Here is a 12094-nt window from a genome sequence, read left to right as displayed (position 1 = left end):
TTTCTTTTCTTTTGCTTGCATTCTTGTGTTGCACTTCAATTAAATTTGACTTTAAATGTAAAATCATATAAAAATATACAGTATATTAAGGAATATCTTTCCTATAGAATTAATTTCTTTATATATGTCTTAAGTCCTTTCCTAATCAACTCAATGTTAAGCCTTGATTCACTCTGGCAATGTCGGCCAAAATATCATTCTTTAATTCTTTACTATTTTATTAATTAATATTGTTCCACAGCTACCGAAGCAGTTCATTGGCCCAACGAGCTCGTCAAGGAAAGTGTTTGAATTGTAATGATCATTCATTTCGTATTGAATGGAAATGTTGACCTTCGTGAGTAAAAAGGCTCAGTTTGCTATGAATTGTATTTATATTCCTAAGTTAATGAACCTTTTGTTATATATGAATTTTTGAATCTTGATTAATAGAACTATTTTGAATTAACATGAATTTGGAATAAATAACAACCATTCTGTCTAAGTACATAATGCCAATGATGCATCGAGTGTAATAATGCAGCGGTAGTTACGTTAGGGCCATGACAACATCGTTCCACGCATTGCCGAAGGTAGGGAGGTATAGAGGAACTAGTGATCTCCTACACCTAGGATCACTAAATTAAATACGTGACTACCGGATTCCTTCTTGCCATCTAGGCCGACGGGGATTGATTACATTTGTTTTTTTTTGTTTTGATCTTTTTTGTTTTGATCAAAGTAGATTCTGTGTCAGTGCACTTAAATTTTATAATATGGCGAGAAGAAGGAAGTATAGGGATAGGAAAGACCCCGACCCCATCCGGCGAGCTGAGCCCAGAGCGCAGTATAGTGCACTAACCCCGATTCCCTTTCCTGCTTGAGGCTGCATTGCCAACAAGATTTAACCAGCCCGTAGCGGCGTACATTATAAAATGGCGCCCAACGTGGGCCCGAGGACGAAACGACGTGTTATAATCGGAAAAGTGTTAAAAAGATACGATTATTTCCAGATGAGGATAATTCCGAACGGTTGGAGTAACCTTCGTTTGCTTCACGGTTAAGCTCTGTTAATACATCCATTAGCCTGTTAATTAGAAAATTCGGTATATCGTGTAGACGTGTAGTCAGCTTTTTGGAATGGAGATTTCAATTCGACTGAGTAGGGATTGGTTCTACCAAGAAATGACGGCGTGAACTGTATAGATGTCTGAAGAAATATATTTAGTAGAATAAAGATGTTAGTGCCGTGTATCTGAGCTGTGGAATTTGCGATTGCAATTCAGGATTTTGTATTGATCGACCCAACCAGACGCACGACCACTTTCAACTTTATAGAACATGACTTGTTCGGTACTTGGAATGCGGGGTCTTAGAGAAACTTTGAGTTCCGACGAGTATCAAACATAGTCTAATAGGAACCTTTAATATCCATTTAATTCAATAATCATAGAGGCAGAAGAGAGGAGTTACACATCGATGTAGAATTGGCATTTGTGGAAAAGACAGAAAATATTTTGCTGATTGAAAAAATAAATAAAAATAAAATAAAATTAAGAGGAAATATGGCCAGTAAAGATAATAGCTTTGAAACTGCATTAAATCAGCATGGCTATTGTCGCATTTGCCACGATAAACTTGAGAAAGATCAATTGTTTGCCACGACACCGTGTCAACATCAATTTCACCATTCCTGTTTGACCGATTGGCTTAAGAGTTCACCGAGTTGTCCAACCTGTCGCGGACTATGCACTACAGAATTGTTAGTTCGGGGAAATGTTGATTTGGCGACGGAATTAAATAACGCGGACCTTGCAGAGGTAGGAGATTCGAACACTGAAGGAATTCCCCTCGATGCGCCAGGGCCAAGTGGAAGTAGATTTCGAGGTAGAGGCAGAGGCGCTATTCCCAAGTCAAATATAGTAACGAGATCTAAGCAAAGGTAGGGAAATCCTACCCCTACAGACCCAACTAGCCAATCGCTGAATTCATCTAACGCCATGGATAAAAGTGAAATTGTTAATTTGTAAGGTCAATGATGGGCACCCAACAAAAGACGTTGTTGGAGAAGCTAACCGCTCATATAGAGACAGCATTGAGCCATCAGCTGAGTTCGTTTCAATTGAGATCGGGACTTGCGGAGCAGGCTTCGAATTATCAGCATGTACCAGCAGACGTTAGGAGTAGAGCAAGCCAAGAGGCAGACTTAAGGAATACTAGCAATCGCTCTTCAGTTTCAATTTCACCAGAAAAGGTAGGACATGTTATTCAAAACTGGAAGGTAAAGTTTGACGGTAGTAAGGACGGTCTATCGGCCACAGAATTTATTTACCGGGTACGTTCCTTGACTGCACAGACCCTGGGAAACAATTTCCAGCTGGTTTGCGATCATTTGCACTTATTGTTATCCGCAAAAGCAGGTGATTGGTTCTGGCAGTTCCATCGTAAACATGAAGAGTTCGCGTGGGAGACTTTTTGTCTGGCATTTAGGGATAAATATGACGATGCTGCCACTGATGTCGACATATGGCGGAGAATCGCGAAACGAAAGCAAGGGGAAAATGAACCTTTTGATTCCTATCAGAATAGTATAGAAGAGTTGGTGAATAGACTCGAGCGTAGCCTACCAGAATGCGACCTTGTTAAGCTGTTGATTGACAATTCGAAAAGTACACTTCATCACGAGTTACTACATTTGAATATCACTTCGATAAAGAAATTACTTTTAGAGGTTAAAAAGCACGAACAATTTTATTCGGAACTTCGAAACCCTTCTTACAAAACGCCTTTTGTAAGCCGGCGCAACATCTCCGAGATCTCTCCGGAGAGGGAAAACCTTGAGGAGCCTGAACCAATAATATCAGCGATCATGCGTAATAAGATGTCCTGCTGGAATTGTGATAAGATAGGGCATAGATGGGATGATTGTGTGGAACCTAGAAGCATATTTGTTACGGTTGTGGAACCAAGAATGTTTACAAGCCACGTTGCTCTAAGTGCCATCCTTCGGAAAACCGGCTGCGGATGTGTCAACGAACCCCCTGTAGGCACATCCGTACCAAAACATAGCGAAAGCATCAGTCAGACTATAGATGAGGGTTTAGCTAAAACCGCTATGGACTCAGGATTTTTATCGGATAAACGACCAACTAGATATTTACCCTTACATGTAAGACTGTCAAATTACAAGAAAGCTAGAAATAGGATATTTGGCGATCTTTGTACCATATCAAAAATCTGTACAAAATCTAAAAAATCTACCCTTCGATTACGAAAATTTTGGAAAACAGTTGTTAGCACTCGACAATGCTTAATTGCTTCCATATTCAGTACGGGAGATAATCGTCTGTACACACCCATCACGATTGAAGACAAGGTTTACAACGCCTTGTTAGATTCTGGAGCGTCGGTTAGTTGCGTTGGCAACAATGCCGCCCGTGCTCTCCTTAGCCATCCGAAATCACGTAAGTGTTTAGGAAGGGTTAAAACAGCCAGCGGAACCAAATGCTCGGTTGAGGGCATTTTCACAGCGACTATTACATATCGTAGTCTCACGGAAAGTATAGATTTTTTCATCATACCAAACTTAACCAAGAGGTTTACTTAGGAATTGACTTTTTTAGGAAATTTAAACTTGCTGATCGACTCATGAGCGAAAGTGTCTCTGAGTTAGATATAGGTCCCACGGAGGATGAGGAAAGCTCACCCAAGTTACACAAACTTTCTATTAAAGAGCAGGAGAGACTGCAAGGTGTCGTCGAAATTTTTCCTTCGTACGAACGAGACGGATTGGGCAGAACCAGCATTATTTCGCACTCGATCGACGTAGGTGATGCTAAGGCGATTAAACAAAGACACTGGCCAATCTCCCCTGCGCGCGAAAAAACTTATGTTTGCTGAGGTAGATAACATGTTAGCTCTCGATATCATAGAACCTTCTTGCAGTCCTTGGAGTAGTAATTGTGTTCTTGTTCAAAAAGGTGATAAGGTTCGGTTGTGTTTAGACTCTCGCGAGATCAATAAATACACGAGGAAGGATGCTTACCCCTTACCACATATTGACGGGATCTTAAGCCACTTACCTCCAGCGCGGTATATAACTGGTCTTGATATGAAACATGCTTTCTGGCAAATACCACTGGACGAGTCATCACGACCGTATACTGCGTTTACCGTTCCGAATCGTCCACTGTACCAATATAAGGTCATGCCATTTGGTCTGACAAATGCACCTCAGACCTTATGCCGCTTAATGGACCATGTCATACCCCCACATTTACGGAATCGAGTTTTTGTATATCTCGATGACTTGCTTGTTCTATCGGATGACTTTGATTCGCACTTGATTCTTTTGCAAGAAATCGCACTATTCTTAAGAAAAGCGAATATCACTATTAACGTTCGAAAATCTAAATTCTGCATGAGAGAGATTAAATATCTCGGTTTCATAATTTCGGATGGTCAGATCAAGACTGATTCATTGAAGATTCAGGCAATCAACGACTTCCCAATTCCAACAACGGTAAAGCAGTTACGACGGTTTCTCGGTTTATCCGGATGGTATCGACGTTTCGTCGAGAATTATGCCTCCGTGAGCTATCCATTGACCGAGATGCTTAAGAAACAGAATACTTCCTTAATATGGAATGAAACCGCAACCAATGCTTTTGAAGAATTGAAACGAAGATTAACATCAGCTCCAATCCTCAGAACTCCTGATTTTTCTAAGAAATTCATCTTATTGTGTGATGCTAGTTCTTTTGGTCTCGGGTGCGTCCTAGCTCAAGAGAATGAAGAAGGCTTCGAAATGCCAATTGGATACATGTCGGTTAAGTTATCCAAAGCTCAACGGAATTATTCCGTTACAGAACTAGAATGTCTAGCAGTTATTAAGGGAATTAAGAAATTTCGAGCTTACATAGAAGGCCAGGAATTCTTAGTAATAACCGACCATGCAGCATTGCAGTGGTTGATGCGACAAAAGGATTTGTCTGGAAGGCTCGCGCGATGGGCTATACAGTTACAGGGTTTTGATTTTCATATTGAACACCGGAAGGGTTCACAAAATGTTGTTGCTGACACTCTGTCAAGGCAAAATGAATCGTCCGTAGATGAGTTTATAGATCTAGGGCGATCATCGATTTAGAGTCCGAGCATTTCACTTCGTTGGAATATCTTGATTTAATTGAACGCATTCAGCAGAACCAAGAGAAACTTCCAGATTTAAAAATAACAGATGGCTATGTATACAAACGCACCGAAGTTTCGATTGGAGATTCTGAATCTGACCACCAGTCGTGGAAATTATGGGTACCCTCTGGCCTAGTCAGTAGTGTTATCAAACAAGCCCATGATTCTCCTAGCACATCACTTGGCGGGATGGGTAAAACCGTTGAAAAACTTAAGAGATACCTGTTCTGGCCCAAGATGTTGGTTCAAATCCGAGAGTATGTGAATAATTGTGTCATTTGTAAACAGACCAAAAGTCCCAATATAGTATTACGACCACCATTGGGAAAGCCAATGCAATCAGAGAGACCGTTTCAACGACTCTACATGGATCTGTTAGGTCCATACCCTCGTTCAAAGGCAGGGAATATCGGATTATTAATAATCGTGGATCATTGTACAAAATTCCATTTCCTCTGTCCATTGAAACGATTCACTTCCGGAAAGATTTGCGAGTACTTAGAAAATTCCATTTTCTTTACGTTTGGAGTGCCGGAATCCATCTTAACGGACAATGGTTCTCAATTTCGATCAGGATTCTTTGAGGCTTTTCTAACTCGATTTTCAATTAAACATATTTGTACCGCTTTTTATTCGCCTCAAGCGAATGCAAGCGAGCGCTTAAACCGATCGGTTTTGGCGGCGATCCGTGCGTACGTGGGAAAGATCACACTACCTGGGATCAACGACTGAATGAGATTAACGGTGCTATTCGATCCAGTCTACATACAACCACCGGATATTCTCCTTACTTCCTTACGTTTGGGCAAAACATGATTTTGAATGCAAGGATTACGAATTGCTCAGGAAACTTAACTTGCTATCAGATGATTCTAGAGTTAATTACCCCGATGCTCTGCAGTTGGCAAGGTATGCAGCAAAGGTCAACAATGCAAAGGCTCATGCAACCAACCCGAGGGTATACAATTTGAGGAGTAGAAACATACAATTCAACGTCGGAGATCAGGTTTACGTTCGCAATTTCTCCCAAAGCAACGCGTCTAAACAATTCAGCCATAAATTAGCGCAGGTGTTTGTGACAGCAACAGTAACGAAAAAGCTAAGTCCTGTTTATTACGAATTATCGAACGAGAAAGGAAAGAAAATGGGAGTATACCACGTAAAAGATATTCAAAACCACTAATTCACTGTCCTTCTTTTCATTTCGATTACGATCCCTGTCGATCACTCCGGACATAATCTGGTGGTGGAGAGTGTAGTGGCCAGTGAAGCAAACCCAGATTAAGTTCCCTAATAATTTCCCAGATATAAAGCAGATTCAAATCACGCGCCAACTTGATTAGTTCGAACACCAAGGCTTTAAAAACAGCTACTTCGAATATGGAGCTTTAATTGCTCGAATGTTCTTTTTCGTCTCTCGAGACCGAATTCCATGGAAGGGTCCCGTTAAAGCTCGTCTATGCCGCTTAAGCCGACAGCGACGGTGAACACGCGGATCAATTCAATTTTTCTCCCAAAACACTTCGGTTGTGCCTGTGCCAATAGTGCCAAACTCTAGTGGAAGTTCACGTGTCCCTGTATTACATAATACATACCAAATTACATAACTGCAAGTCGGCGGAGAATCGACTAAAAAGCAAGATCAAGCTATATTGTGTGGTGAAAGTGCAAAGTGCTACGTAGAGAAAAAGAAGGTGATTATAGAGGAAAGCAGGTTTGGTACATTCACTGAATTCCGAATCTATTACAGAATCTCTTGGTCACTGGAGGTCTGCCGTGCTTTGGCGCTCTCACGCCTAACCCCCCACGCAACCTCCAGTGTCTTATTTTTGGCCGCTTCGAATTACCAGCGTTTCCGTTGTACGGACGATCTGTATCGACCTTTGAATGCCCTATAAGCGTATCTTGCGAGATGCAACTCAACATCCTTGATGCGGAATCGACAACGCCTAGGAATTAAAGTGGAAATTTATGTCAGCTAAAATTGTGCAGAAGATGTGAATACAAGATCAGGAATCGGAATTTAGGGTGACCTGGGTCGTGGACAACATGTGATCATCGATTCGTGAGTACGAACATACCCGCGAAATAGCAGGGTATAACAGCGGTGCAGCGTAATGAAAGGGAGAGCGTGATAGCTCACACGCCAAGAGCGAGCTTTCGTTCGAAGAGAATTCGGACATATGCGTGCGTATGCACACACATATAAACGTGCATTAATTTGATCATCGACATTCTCTTTGCTTTGTCTTGTTCTTTTCTTTTGCTTGCATTCTTGTGTTTGCACTTCAATTAAATTTGACTTTAAATGTAAAATCATATAAAAATATACAGTTATATTAAGGAATATCTTTCCTATAGAATTAATTTCTTTATCATATGTCTTAAGTCCTTTCCTAATCAACTCAATGTTAAGCCTTGATTCACTCTGGCAATGTCGGCCAAAATATCATTCTTTAATTCTTTACTATTTTTATATAATTAATATTGTTCGTCAAGGAAAGTGTTTGAATTTGGTAATGATCATTCATTTCGTATTGAATGGAAATGTTGACCTTCGTGAGTAAAAAGGCTCAGTTTTGCTATGAATTGTATTTTATATTCCTAAGTTAATGAACCTTTTGTTATATATGAATCTTTTGAATCTTGATTAATAGAACTATTTTGAATTAACATGAATTTGGAATAAATAACAACCATTCTGTCTAAGTACATAATGCCAATGATGCATCGAGTGTAATAATGCAGCGGTAGTTACGTTAGGGGCCATGCCAACATCGTTCCACGCATTGCCGAAGGTAGGGAGGGTATAGAGGAACTAGTGATCTCCTACACCTAGGATCACTAAATTAAATACGTGACTACCGGATTCCTTCTTGCCATCTAGGCCGACCGGGGATTGATTACATGTTTTTTTTTGTTTTGATCTTTTTTGTTTTGATCAAAGTAGATTCTGTGTCAGTGCACTTAAATTTTTATAATATGGCGAGAAGAAGGAAGTATAGGGATAGGAAAGACCCCGACCCCATCCCGCGAGCTGAGCCCAGAGCGCAGTATAGTGCACTAACCCCGATTCCCTTTCCTGCTGAGGCTGCATTGCCAACAAGATTTAACCAGCCCGTAGCCGTAACATTATACTTCTCAGGCCTTGTCTTACCTTGTCTTCAGTTGGATTGTTATAATTTAATAGCTACACGGGAGGGCAAATTAAGTCTGTAGTTCGGGTACCACAAAAACCACTTAAAGACGCTTTCTTTAATTGCCCCCAAAACGAAGATTTGGTTTTTATTTTTCGAGAAACCTGTGGGGTAGCTTTCGGCTGCGGATGTGGCTGTGACTGTGGCTTTGACTGTGGCTCTGCCTCAAGCTGCTGGCCAGCTCCATGGACAGACAGTCATTTGTGTGAAAATCATCGTAGCATGAAGCGTTGTCAAATACCGTTTGTTGCGGGGGTCGGTCCACTCTCATGCTTTTGTTTCGGCCATTTCAAGGTCTGTACAGAAACCGTCTGTTGGGTCAGACCTTCCTCCATTGACCAGAGCAGAGCTCTAACAATGCGGGTTCTGGCATCATTTTCATAGAAACGGCATTAGAAGTTACTCATACGCAGCGTGGATTGGATAAGATTAACGAAATCCCACATAGACATAGCTCATCCTCCCCATTCTCACTTGACTCTTTGCAGACAGCAGAATGAGCTCTAACAACTGCGGTTTCATCGATCCGCAGGGCCAGTTGAGCGCAGCCCTCGCTAATCGGGACATACGGGAATTCCACACTGCCCTGGACAGCGGTGCCCAGGCCAATCGCCAGGACGATCGAATGCCTCTCAGGTGGGCTCCTGAATTCAGCTGCTGCTCGAGTACGGAGCCTCTCCGAATTTGGTGGATCAGGGCGAGTTCACGCCGCTCCACCATGTGCTGAAGAATAGAAAGATTTAGGGAGGCACTAAGCTGGAGCTGATCCGACTTTTCCTGAAACAACCACAGTTGGACATTGACAGCTATCGGACGCCAGATGCTAAGGGATCAGTATCCGGAACTGCCGTTGCCGGAGCTGCGCGAGGCCGGAGCAGAGATCGACTGCGAGCGAGTCCTCCGCACGCTGCGGGACGGAGACGAGAACCAGTTCGAGCAACAGTTCGCGGAGTACCTCCAGAACGTCAGCGGAAACGCAGACAACCAATGCAATGCCAACCAGGAGGAGTATCAGTCCCTGCTGGCGGAGAGTATCAAGCGGGGCAAGCAGCGAGCCTTTGAGGCCATCCTCGAGACGGGCATCAACATTAATCCTTCAAAATTGAGCGACATCAGCCCCGTGGAGTTGGCCGTAATCTGGGGCAACCACAGGGCTCTAGAGAAGCTGTTGAAGCATCCGCAGCTGAGGCTGACATCGCATTCCAAGCTGCTGAACGCGGTTATCAGTCGCCTGGGTGAGCAGCCGCTGGACGACTTCTGTGACCACCAGCGCTGCTTCCAGCTGCTGCTCGAGAGCGATCGTGTGGACATCAATGAGGCGGACAAGGCTGGCCTGGTGCCACTCTCCTATGCGGTCAAGTATCGCAACACAAAGGTGGCACAGGAGCTTCTACGGCAGGGAGCGTACATCGGGGCGAGAAGCGCGTTCGGAGATCTTCCCATACAGGAGATGGACCCGAAAGTGCTGGAGGAGCACTTCGATTCCTGCATCACCACCAACGGGGAGAAGCCCGGTGACCAGAGTTTCGAGATCATCATCAACTACAAGAATCTGATGAGACGCCAGCGAGAGCCCGGGCAGTCGGACAAGCGGAGCATTGGCCATCCTCACCAATTGGAGGACGAGATGACTCCAATCGCATACATCGCCGATTCCAAGGAGCTGCGTTACCTGCTGCAGCACCCGCTAATCTCGTGTTTCCTCTTGCTCAAGTGGCACCGCCTCTCGGTGATCTTCTATCTGAAAGTAGAACTTTACTCTCTCTTCACTGCCTCCATTATCACGCATACGCTCCTTAAGTTCCACGAAAGCGACCACACGGGCCTGACTGCCCTCTTCGGCCTGTTCTCTTGGATAGGGATTGTGTATCTCATGATCCGAGAGGTCATACAGCTTGCCATGTCGCCGCTGCTGTACTTCAGGTCCATCACGAACCTGATGGAGGTGGCTCTCATTGTCTTGTCGATCCTAACCTGCATGGAAGCCATCTACGACAAGGAGACGCAGCGCATACTGGCCGTCTTCACCATTCTGCTGGTGTCCGTGGAGTTCTGCCTGCTGGTTGGCTCCCTTCCAGTACTCTCAACTTCGACGCACATGCTCATGCTGCGCGCCGTCTCCAGCAGCTTCATCAAGAGCTTTACTCTCTACTCGATCTTTGTGCTTACGTTTAGTCTGTGCTTCTACATACTGTTTGGCAAGCCCCAGGTGGATTCCTCCTCTCCGAAGGACAGCACGCCAGAGCCAGCAAAGGAGGGAGAAGATGATGGTCACTTCAACACATTCTCCGTGCCCATCGAGGCGCTCATCAAGACGATTGTGATGCTCACGGGAGAATTTGATGCCGGTGACATAAAGTTTGACAGCGTCTACACTTACCTGATCTTCCTGCTCTTTGTGTTCTTCATGACCATTGTGCTGTTCAATCTCCTGAATGGTCTGGCTGTCAGCGATACTCAGGTGGGTTTATATTTCCTTTTCTTCCTCGGCTTTATCCAACTGTTTTCTCCCCTCTCTTTTCCCACAGGCCATCAAGGCCCAGGCGGAACTGAACGGCGCCATTGTCCGCACCAATCTGCTGACCCGCTACGAGCAAGTTCTCACTGGCCGAGATGGACACGCTCAGACCTCATCGTCCCAGTTGAACAAAGGCAGTCGGTTCGCTCGAGGAAGACCATGAGCTAGTCACCGGTTCAATCGTAATTTTCTTCATGCTTTTCTTGAGTTTCACGCCCTCGTGGCTTTTCCCACACTTTGGACCCCACTAGGCAGAAAAGCGAAAGGAGAGAAAATCTTCACTGATGAATCGCCTGATCGGATTGGATGGGCTGTTATATACTCACAACACATACTCATTGGCCGCATTTGCGAATCGCTGGGCTGTGAACAAGCTTGAATTGAAAGAGTGTCGGCACTTCGGTGTGCCAAAGATACATATCTTTACCCCTTGAATCAGCTCGTGTTGATTTTTCTGCCGTGCATTGCACTTTTGAGCTCAGGTCCAAAACGAGAGTCACACACCACACACATGCACATTATTATCATTATCATCATCATTATGATAATGACTGTGAGCGAACGAATGCTGATGAAGCCCCATTGTCAATGTCGAAAGTTATGGGATTGGTTAAGGAAACCCAAGGTGGGATATGAAAAGTATTGCGTTCTGCTCTGGCATAGGATCCCAGCTTTAATATTAGGGGGATTCCCCTTCCAAGCAACGATGCGACAATCAACGGACATTGATTAACAACTGTATGTACATATGCATCTACAGTGGGTACACAGCAAGGCAGGCGCGATTAGATACAGGCCAGCGCCGAGCAGCGTAGACACCCAGTACCCTGCCACCCTCCGAGGGAAACAGAGAGCGATGAAGGGGGATCTGTGTGTGCGTATCCAATGAATTAATATTTCATTCTAGAACGCAGTTGTCTGCGTTAGTTGGGCACACACACACATAGTACATATATGCTGGCAGAGTACCCATTCAATCTACTCGACGGCTGATGCACGCCAGTAGCCCCCGCTGGAAACTTCCGCAGATTCTGGAACGCAGAGGATGCGGGCTATCGGCGACAGGGGAATACTACTAAGCAGAAAGAGAAGGCGAGTTCATATTATTGCCAATTTAATGCAAGAAAAATAAAGAGAGTGGAGTGGGCGATGCCAAAGGCAGAAGAAAGAAAGGCCGTAAACCAAAAGGCCTGTCTCTTTCTCTCGTGGG

General features: G+C 44.1%; 1 pseudogene; it reads left to right on the top strand.

Moving 5' to 3' along the window:
• The window catches only part of LOC117194580, a 20851-nt pseudogene extending 9882 nt beyond the window's left edge, over positions 1–10969 (top strand).
• Positions 10970–12094: the final 1125 nt, after the last annotated feature.

This window comes from Drosophila miranda (genome assembly GCF_003369915.1).
Source record: "Drosophila miranda strain MSH22 chromosome Y unlocalized genomic scaffold, D.miranda_PacBio2.1 Contig_Y3_pilon, whole genome shotgun sequence".
NCBI classification, from domain to species: Eukaryota; Metazoa; Arthropoda; class Insecta; order Diptera; family Drosophilidae; genus Drosophila; species Drosophila miranda.
The sequence above is the reverse complement of the archived record's forward strand: the minus strand, read 5'-3'. Positions and strand labels throughout refer to the sequence as shown.